This window comes from Chelmon rostratus, chromosome 3, assembly GCF_017976325.1.
Source record: "Chelmon rostratus isolate fCheRos1 chromosome 3, fCheRos1.pri, whole genome shotgun sequence".
Taxonomy (NCBI): Eukaryota; Metazoa; Chordata; class Actinopteri; order Chaetodontiformes; family Chaetodontidae; genus Chelmon; species Chelmon rostratus.
This window is the reverse complement of record NC_055660.1, coordinates 12,412,046-12,423,002: the sequence shown is the minus strand read 5'-3', so window position 1 is coordinate 12,423,002 and position 10,957 is coordinate 12,412,046.

The following is a 10,957-nucleotide window of genomic DNA, read 5'->3' as shown; positions in this document are numbered from 1 at the left end:
AACACTGCAGTGTAAAATTAAGAATAGCATCTCCATGTATTCAACATAATCTGCGGCAAATTCAAATGAATTTCCGACTCTATTTTTTCTCACACCAATTTGAGATAACTCACTGTTTTGGTGCAAGTCAAGACTGAGACCAGAGCCGTGTGAGTCCTGTTGTAGATGACACATTTAAGATTTAATCTCACTCATTTTAAAACAAATAGTTTTTAAATTTTGTAATGGGACATTCATAATGGCAGAAATTAGTATTGATGTCAGGCATATCTGATCCCTGCAGCCATAGGTTATGTTACAGCTGATAGGTCAGTTTATTTGTTTTAGGTAACATTAGCTACTAATAGTAATCCATCATAACTTAATGACCATAATCAGTTCATTAAGAAATTGATTATATACCAACAGCTGTTTTGGTTTTAAGCATGAACACTAAAAATGGATTGAACTTTATTGGAAGGTTTGGTCCTTTCTTTGTTACTACTCTTTTGTGTAATGGAAACATTAATTTAATTCTTTTGGTGAAAGAAAATATGAAGTGGCACTAGGTAATGGAAAGTTTCACAGGAGCCCCGAGTGCTGAGTTTTTTGTGTATGACAGAATTTTGGCAAAAATGATCAGATTAGAAACAGACACTGTTCCTGTGAAGGTCTGGAATTTGTGGAAGGCAGATCCATATTCTGCATCGTGATATTGTTATGTTATCATGACGACCGACCTTCAGGTTACAGCATGTTACGTAGACCAGCAAACATCAGTGAATGCCAACCAAGGTCATTCCAGTTTGGTTCGTCAGTTTGCTTTGGTAGTTTTGGCTAAAACTGTGATAACTGCTGGTCACACTGCGTGTGTTTGGTCAGCAGATTCTCCAAGAATACCCTTTAACTGTAACTGTAACTGTAACTGACTGTAGGGGGCAGCAGTTTGCCTTCAGAGTGCGTTAAGTGTTTTATTTCAAAGAAAATCCAGCTACTACATCCACATTTATAGTATATAATTTCCCCTGTGTTTATGTACCATTTACTGTGTGTTTAAAATTGAGTATCTGCCTGGATTAACAAACCAAATTTACTGATACATCAGAGACATTTAAGCATGATAATCTTGATGACTAATACTTTAAAACTCAGTCAAAAAAAGCGTTTTATTGTAAACTAGACATTTTGGACCCAGCTGATGTTCTTTTTTGATTGTTTTTCTACGTGTATTTGGCCTGTTTTGGTGTTTTGTTTTGTTTTTTTCCTCTAAATGAGAAGAAACCTCGTGCACCTTATTGCCAGTATGGCGTCAGACATGGGCAGAGGCCGCTGTGGTGAACTGTTTAATGTCACTGTCACAGCTTTATGTTGATGTTTGGATTGCTGCACACACACACACACACACACACACACACACACACACACACACACACACAGACCCTCAATGTGAAGGGTCTGTCATTGAAACGTCTCTTAAGCGAAACACAGAAACAGCGTTGCATGTTGAAACACCCCGGAGAAGAACCAAAAACAGCCTTTGAGGCATCATCTAACTCTGTCTGAACTGAACCAGTTTTGTAGACCAGTGTTATAAACAATTCTCTGCTTTTTACAGCCTGGCTTTTGAGGAAAGATGTTTACGTGACTGTTTGTTTTTTTATATATATATTTACATGTATATCAAGTTTTTTATTATTCCTTTTAAAAAAGGCTATCAGTCAAAGAACCCTTGGTCCTGAGACGAGCGCCAAAAGGTCCTACTGTCAGGAGGTGGAAGGTAACTTGGGGTATCTTTTTTTTTTTTTTTTTTAAAACACCCCACCTGCCCCACCCTCTATTCTGGGCGCACATGGTACGATCCATGGAGACTTAACCGAGTTCAGTAACTGAGGACAGAGGCGAGAAGAAGCAAGAGATAAAGAAAAAAGTGAAAGGGATTGGGGGTAGTGCAGAGAAGAGTGGGGGGATAGAGGAGACAGTTTGCACATTTCTGTTTTGTTTTCCTTTTAAAAAAATCTTTTTATTCCAATGCTTTGTTTAAAACCGCCGCCTTAAATGAGAAAAAAATTCAGAGAGAGATAGAGAGGGAAGAAGAGGACAGTCTGCCTCCCTGGAGAGGAGGGATGAGTGGGGGGTGGAGGTGGGGGTGGAGGATGGCTGGGACGCTCGGATGATTTGGTGTGAATGCATGCATGCATACTGGTGTGTGTTTCTGTGGGTGTGTGTAGTTAGTTGCAGGGTGGGTTTGGGAGCTGTTTGTAAAGGCTTTGTGTGTGTTCATCTGTGGGCGAAAATAATGCGTGGGTGTGTTTTTAATGTTTGTGTGTGTATGTGTGTGTGTGTGTGTATGTGTGTGTGTGTGTGTGTGTGTGTGTGTGTGTGTGTGTGTGTGTGCATATTAATGTATGTATGCAGTTTTTTTTTTTCCTTTCCGCTCGCTTCCCTCCATCTCCATTTATGGCATGTTAATGTCTGCCTCCTCACTCGAAAGAGCCTTTGACTGTGTGTGAGTGTGTGTGTGTGTGAGTGTGAGTGTGTGTGTAATGCGCATGCCTATGCCAGGCTGGGTCTGCGTCTCGATCTATGTGCTGCATACGTGTGTGTCTGGCTTCATGTGGCGACTGCGCATGTCTGTCACTGTGTGTGGGTGGTTTGGGTGCTCAGCTCTGCAAGGTCTGTATATGTATGTGTGTGTGTGTGTGTCTGTGTGAGTGCGAGTGGGTGGGTGGTTTGTGCGCAGAGGTTGAGATGAGTGGCTGTTTGTTTTTGTCTGCCTCCTCTGCCTTACACACACACACACACACACACACACACACATCTGCAGAGTCACATATCTATATCCACAGCACAGAGTCATTGGTGCCATATCAAAGCAGCAGATGTATTGCAGCCATGTTGCACATCATGGCTGCATCTCTGCTGTTCCTGGATTTTTATAAAAATCATTTCAATGTAAAATACACTTCAGACAAAGCAGATCTTCAGCACTTTTATCTCCGCTTTAATTTCAGATAATTTTTTTGTCCTCCCGTTGCTGCCTGGTTGAACGTCCTGCATGGGACAGCAGCACAACTGCAGCCAGGACACACACACAATTTCTTCCCCCTCCATCTCTTAATTTCTCTCCTCAATTCTCCTTCCCTCCCTATCTGCCCTCGCCTGCCTCTCTGTTTTCTATTTTCTTTGTTTACATGTCTTTCTGCCTTGCCCTCCTCTTTATGTATACATTTGTCTGTCTGTCCCTTGCTGTCCCCTGATGTCTCTCTCCCTCTCTCTCTCTCCATAACACACACACAGTAAAGAGCGTCGGTCCCTCGTTGCTTCATTACGTAAACCATCATTTTCCATCCACCGCTGCTTCATTTCTGTGTCGACTCCATTTTCTTTATAGAATGCAAATCCCTGCCAAACTCTCACCCGTATATCTACCCCTGTGTGTATTTGTATGTACGTGAGAGTGTGTGTGTTTGCTGTCTGCAACAACAACAGATGGGGCTTCCAAATATGTTGCTGAGCGTGTGTGTGTGTGTGCATACATGTGAGCTATTCGAATGCAAATAAGTGGGTGTAGGTACATCTGACCAGGCACATCAGTGCTTGGTGTGTGTGTGTGTATGTCTGTGTGGGTGCTGCCCACCCTCCTCTCATGGGACACTGTGGTCCAGTTGTGTAATTTTTTGTGGCACCTTTAATAATCAGACTATTGCTGAGGAAGGTCTGGCTGTCCCTGCACTCCCTTGGTAGCTACGATGGACCGATCAGAAAGTCCACACGAGAGACGCTGCCAATCATGACGCAAATATCAACCATAGTGTTGGAACAAGTGACCAAGTGGGGTTAAAAGATAATTACAATCATCCTAGACTTGAGCAGAGAGGGGAGGAGGAGGAGGAGGTGGTGCTGTTCTTCCCGAGGAGGAGATGTTTGTTAAGAATCTCCCAGGACAGATGAGGCATTGCGGCAGTCTGCCGTCACATGAGCGGAGCCACAATCCAGACAAAGAGAAAAGAGTGAGAGGAGAGAGGAGGAGAGGAGGCTAATGACAGAGAGGGGGAGGAGGAGGTGATCGTCTCTCTCTGGCCCTGTGCCACCAAGATAAATACCTGGGTTCTTGTTTATTTATGTAGCGTGGCATTTTGCAGAGGGGTGGGGTCGTGGGCTGAATGAATAAACGGTAGACTTGTCTAAATCCCTCAAAACGACTCCAGCAAGACAAGCACCCACTTACTGGACGATAACGGGGATCCAGATGAAGAAGAAACGCTTCCAAAACTTTCGTTAAGATTTGTCGGGAGAACAAGGAAAACAAGCTTCGATCCCTTTTCCCCCACAAAGTTGAAATTGCACTAAATACCTGTAAAAGAGTGGAGAAAATGTCTTTTATGTCCAGAAACACATTTGGCTGAATGTTTTACCCCTTTGTCCTTTTGAAGCACTGCGATATGATAATGTGAAGACATTTTTTGCTGCGACTGTACAGGCGATTTTGGCCTCATTGGCAGTCAGTTTGCCCGGCTTTTGTCACTGTGTGTCATGTTGAGCAGCAGGCGAATCTTCATCTGTAGACAATTACATGCCAGGGAAGATGATGGATTTTTGAATGCCTTGTGTATACATCAGATTTAGTAGCACAGTGGTTCCCAACCTTTCCTGCTTTTGTGACCCCTTACTCGGTACAAAATCATGTGTGAATACAATCCATCGCAAGTTGCATGTTTAGTCGAACCATAATGTCCCATTCTCAATTGTTTCATTTGAATACCAACAATAATTAAATAATTTGATTAGTTTATCAACAGAAAATTAATTGGATTTTGATAATTGAAAATCGCTGGCTCCAGCGCCTGTTGTGATTCCAAATGTAAATATTTGCCCATTTTCTTCTATGATAATAAACTGAATATCATCGGGTTATTGGTTTTTGGACTGCTGGTCCCATTAAGACGAGCGATTTGAAGATATTCAAGCGAAACTGTGGTGGGCGTATTATTACAATTGTCTGGCTTTTTATTGACCAAACAATTTATCGAGAAAGCATTAAGATAAGCGGTATAATAATAATCAGTTAAAAATATCCAAGATTTGATATGAAAAAGCAATAATGTGTTTAACTCCTTTTTTTTCCCCCCTTAAATTCATCAGTCACACATGGGGGAAGCCACAGGTAGGAAACCACTGTAGTGTTGGACCCCAGTGTTGTTTAGCTGTCTAAATGTGGGCTTTAATCGTCTAACACAGGCAGGAAATCAAGATTGAAGTTGAAACTTTTGTACTTTTAAACAGTAACTTTTGTCCCTGTGCAAGATTTTGAAAAGAAAAGAATGTAGAAGTCATGATTAAAGAGGGTTAAGTCAGATCCAACAAGCTTCTTGTCCAAGTTTCCGCCGTCTGGCGGTGCTTGGCCCGTTCTCCTGGGGCCTCGGGTTGTCGGCTGGGTGCATAGGGGTTCCAAGCGGTTTTCACATCCAGGGTTTTGAAGACAAGTTTTAGAGAAATTCGGCATACTTCAAACGAGCACAGCAAAAGGGATATTTTCTTTTAATATCTGTGTCTGTTTTGTTTCCTCTTTGATTAGGAGGAAATTGTGAGCCAGTAGCTGAGTGCTACTGAGACGAGAAGAAAAGGAGAGAGGTTTTCCTGAAGAAGTTTCGGAACACTCCTCTGCCCTGCAAAGAGCAAAACTGAAACATGAAAGTGAACAGCGCCCAGTACCATGGGCTGTATATCACAAAATATCGTTTTTATGAAATATAAAACCCAACTCTGACCTTTGGCTTTTTAGGTCACAGGTTGCAGCTCGTTGCCTCTTTGTAGGGCAGCTATGTCTGAGCACAGTTTTACGTCTAAAGGTTGAGCGGGGCCAGAGCAGACGTTTTTTTTCAAAGCGATACGAAGTTCGGTCGCGCTTCTAGAAGAGCTTTGTACACATTTCAGAATTTTTCTTTTCGTTTTAAACATCTACGTTTCATTTTCTGTTGCTGTTGTGTTTTTGTTTTTTTCTACATTTGAGCTAGTGTACTGTAGTCCTTGAGTTATTATAAGACAGATGCTACTAATAATTCAACATTAACACCTGTACGTAGAGTTGCCAAGTTGTGTAAAAAATTTCGAAAAGGAGGAAGTGGAGACATGGTTAGCTGTAAAATAGTTTAGAGAAAGAGAACCACATATTTTTGCATTGCGATTGTTGTATGACTGAGGTGCTGCGGGCGGGAGGGTTGAGGGTTGGGCTTTTAATGCTGGACCACATGTTTGGTTTTCACTGTACTGCAGCTGTTGTCGGGGCGGGATCGGGCACTGCAGAGAGCAGATGGACGGACAGACTAATAGATGGATGGACTGTCGAGGCAAACAAAACACTGTTGGGCTCACATCATTTTAAGGCTACTAGTCTGAATGTCTGTTTAAAAAATCTCTTCAAGGATAAAATCTTACTCTTCATTGTCTTGTGATGATATAAAGACACTTCTTAACTGAGCTTGCATAAACTTCCATTAAATATTGACCCAAAGTAAGTTTACTTGACCTGGTTTTCGAACCAGCTTCTCCGCAAAGAATAAGCTACTGCTGCTTGAATGTGTTTTTTTTCTTTAGACGCCACCTGGTGGCTAAATGCAGCTACTGCGGCATAGAGACGGGGGGGCTCCGTGCCCGCAGAACCTGCCAGTGCCGCCAGAGGGCGCAATCCCAAGAAGCAGTGATCCTACACAAGCTACGATTGTAATAAACGAGTCTCGATCACTGTATTCATCCGAGCACCTTAACAGCAGACCGCCGGAGGCTCCTGCTGCTCATTTTACAAATCTGACACAAGACACAAACCCGCCAAAATGTCCACCGCATGTGGGCCAAGATGCCAAAAAAAGTTGTCAGCAGATTGAAAGTTGCTGACAAGACTTCCAAAAGAAAAAGAGCACTGCAGCCGTTTTTGTGCTTCGACCCGTCCATCCACAGCTCTGTCCGTTTTTCACTCCTGATCTCCGTCTCGGCTGCCGATCCGCAGAAAGGAGCAAAAGTGACAAGGCGAGAGTGGAATGATCTTTAAAAAAAAAAAAAAAAAAAAGCACCTTTGGGCGAGCGCTCAACTGTCCCGGAGAGCCAAAGCCCTCTGCACCTTTCTGAGCACGCTCACTACGTCACTTCCTGTCTGTGGTTTGGATGCTGGTGTCAGAAGTGGGACTCTTGTTGATTTGCGGGGTGGGGATCGAGATGTAACGTGAGGGTTCTTTTTGTAAGTTCCTTATTTTTGTTGTTTTTATCTTTTTGTACTATTATTCCCTTTTTTTATTTTGTATGTTTTCTCCTCTCTCTCTTTATGACATTTGTTGTTTACTGTAAAAATGATGATGTTGATGTGCCCATCGACCTGTCTCCCCCCACGTGGAAAGTGGGAGCATAGACTGTGCAAACTCTCCTCTGAATGGGGGTGGGGGAGAGTTCAGGTGGGGAGGGGTAAAGGGTGAAGACTGGAGTTTAGACAGGGTTCCCACACAGATCTGGAAATTAGGATGAAGTGAATTCTGATCATTTCTTTGTCTTTTTAAAAGAATCCCAGAAAAATCACCAAGAACCGCGTGTTCATTCGGCAAGCATTCAATGGAAGGCTCAGTGTCGTCCAAACAAGCACAAATCTTTCAGTGTGACATAATCATTGCAGTCAAAAAGAAATAATAATCAATGATAATCAGGCAGATGTTCACGTCTGATTTCAAATTCAATGAAGTAAACAAAGATGGACGACTTTGAACTATCAATTCCATCAAAATGCTTGTGAGGCTTGACTTGTGCTGATGTTTTTCATGGAAATATGTGTGATCTGGTTGAAGGTTGTATTGGCCCTTTTTTTAACAAATTTGTCAAATCCAGTAAAAATGTTAAAGGAAAAAATCCACCCTCAAACGCTTAAACACTGGTGTTAGAAATCACATGTTCCAATGGTGAACATCAAGTCCTGCTGTCTCTCTCTTGAAGCTGCGTTAGCTAGTTTTTTTAGCCACTCTGGGGGCTCATCCAACACTGCAAACACAGAAATACCATTCATGTGGTGTCATGGCCACTTGATGAATAAAAGTCCAATATTCACTTTCCTTTTAGCTCTGTTTTGGTCTCCACCAGTTCCTGCAGTGAAACGCTCCACTATCTTCACCAGCTAGTCACTAACTTAGCACGTCTGCTGTTTGATGCCGGACAGTCGGCGTGCAGTGAGTTAAAGTAAGCTTTTTCATCACACGCCGGCCCACTGATGCTTATCACCAGTCAAACCACCAGAGCCGCAGTCTGTAAACAACCAAAACAGTTAGCTGAACGATGCCAAAATGCTAAGTAAGGTGGCATTCTCGCTATGAGCGACCCCTTTCACATTACTATTGAAGGACTTCTTTCTAAATCAGAATAAAAATCAGAAGGTGATGAAAGAGGCGGCCTAGCATTCTGACTACAAAAACACAAACAGACAGTAAATTTCAACATTTGACAGCAGACTAACTTCTGGAAACAGAGGGTGGATTTTTCCTGTGTAGGGACCCTGCTGAAAATCTGGAGGAATGTCACAAGTTGTGTCGTCAAGTGTGTAAAAACTGGCTAAACTTGAGAACGGAGGAGCGAGGAACGCGGATGCGAGACTTTTTACAATCGAGATTGTGATCCTGAGGTGTATCCTCGCCGTTTTGTCCCTCCCTCTCCTCCCCAGCGCCTTCCTCCTCATCTTCCTCAGCGCTGCGGTCTGACCTCATCGACCCTCGCCCGATCTTTTCCTCTCGAGCTCCTCAAGCTCCGCGAGTCTCTTTTCCTGCTGCCTGCAGGTCTGTAGTCTTCTATCCAGAAACATTTACTCCGCTCTTTCCCAAATCCCCACACACCAGAGACAACACTCACACACACACACATATATATATATATATATATATACTGTATATGTATAAATGAATACAAAACGGGCAAACCTCTGAGATACAGAAGCTCACACACACACACACACACACCTGCAGACTCTCAGGATGTGTTGCAGGACGTGTGTGTGCGTGTCTTCGTGTCACTGATGCAGTTTTAAAAAAAAAAAAAGTACCAGTTTACCTCGGGAGCTCTCAGCCATAGCAGACCTTAATCCCCACAGATATCTCAGCGCTGCGAGCAGCTTCTGAACTGCTGTGGCTGCCGTTACAAAGCAGGTACATTTTTGTTTTTCAGGAACAAACCCGGGAGCCTCAGCAGAGCGCTCCCGGACCATTTGAATGCATACAGCGCAGGGTTTTTACAGAAACGGGACACAAGTCGAGAGTCCATGTCAACACAGTCTTACCTCAGAATCATACTACAGAACAGGGGGGGGCGGGCTTATATATGATCATAGCAGCCGTGAATGACTATTTTTTATTCCTTCTCTTCCTTGTCTCTGGTGTTGTTGGGCGAAAATACTCTGCAGAACTCTTTTTTCTCGTTTTTCCACTATAAATATATAAATATATAAACTGTACATTATGACATAGAAGCACTATCGAAGTTTGATTGTTAGATGTGCACTCGCAGCATGAGGTATTATTCTTTACTACTCTTCATAACCCAGAAAAATGAAAAAGTGAAATAAGAGCTTTTGGAAGTAAACAACAAAGGATAAAAAAAAAAAACAAAAAAACAATGCAGTAGCGTCTACTGATGTCAGAGAAAATACCCAACCTCACCCTGCCACACACACACACACACACACACGTGCCCCACAGACCTTTACCCCGGCCCTGCCGTGTTACCCTGCGCCCCCCAACCCCCACCCGCCCCGACCCCCATCCAACCGGTGGCCATGATGCCCCCTCGCGCCACCCCCTGCCCTGCCCTGTGTACATGCCAGTGTTTCCCCCATGTGTTCCAAGTGCCAATAACTTTGTGAATTCCTAACTGTGACCCAGTAATAAAGATAATTGCACATTAACTACTGTAAAGAGAAAAAGAAACCAGACTGATTAAAAATGAGGAAAAAATCTGAATATCTTAATAAAAGGTTTTTAACAAACAGGATTGACCTTACGGCTGTGTCGGGTCCTTTTTTCCTTTTCTGAGGCTTTCGTCCAAAATGCCCTCCAGTGTGAGTGGATCATGTTTCAGCTGATATTTTAATTTAACATCTTTACAGTGAGAATGTGTAACAGTGGCTATTACAGAACAGTGACTTGTTGAATTTCCTCACATGCCTGCTTTAAAGACGCAGCCATTAGGTGGCCTGCTCATACACTGTATGAAACATGGATGTATTCTCTGGCTACGTCCTCCGCGCTGCCTGTCGCCATCATTCCAGCAAGCTCCAGGCTAATCCAAACATGGGTGAAGAGGTGGAGCTTGGGTGGAGCTGAGGCAGGCCAAATGACTCTAACCCTTAACAGAACACAGGTGTTACAGCGGTTCTGCTTTGCCACATTATGTGGTGATTAGTTTACGGCAACATCACATTGGACGATTATCAAAACAACAGAATAAAACGTATTAACAACAAAAGGTGACAAATAGATAGATAGATATACTTTATTTATCCCAAGCTGGGAAATTGCAGGTGTTAGGAATACGTTACCTGGAGATGCAGGTTGTTGTGCTGTTATTGTTGTGCAGGTGTTTGATAATTAACTAACCTACTGGGCAACTTTTAATTGTGACTTGACTGGCGTTTGATGGAAAGTCAACCAAAGTTATTGCAAGTGGACCACAAATGTTGACCTCTTGGTGGCGCTAGAGGAAAGGTCAGGGGATCGCCAAGCTCAGTAGGATTCATCCTGTGGGGACCAGGAATGTCTGCACTAAATGTCACAGTGGTTCATTCAGCAGTTGATGAGACATTTGAGTCTGGACCAAAGTGATCAACCGACTGACAGCGTGCCGCTAACATGCTAATAAAACCAACAAACATGGCTCCTGGTAAGGTATGTTGCATTTTCTGTTGTGCTAAAGGCAGGGCAATTTTTATTTGTTACACACTAAAACAGAGTTAACGGTTAAG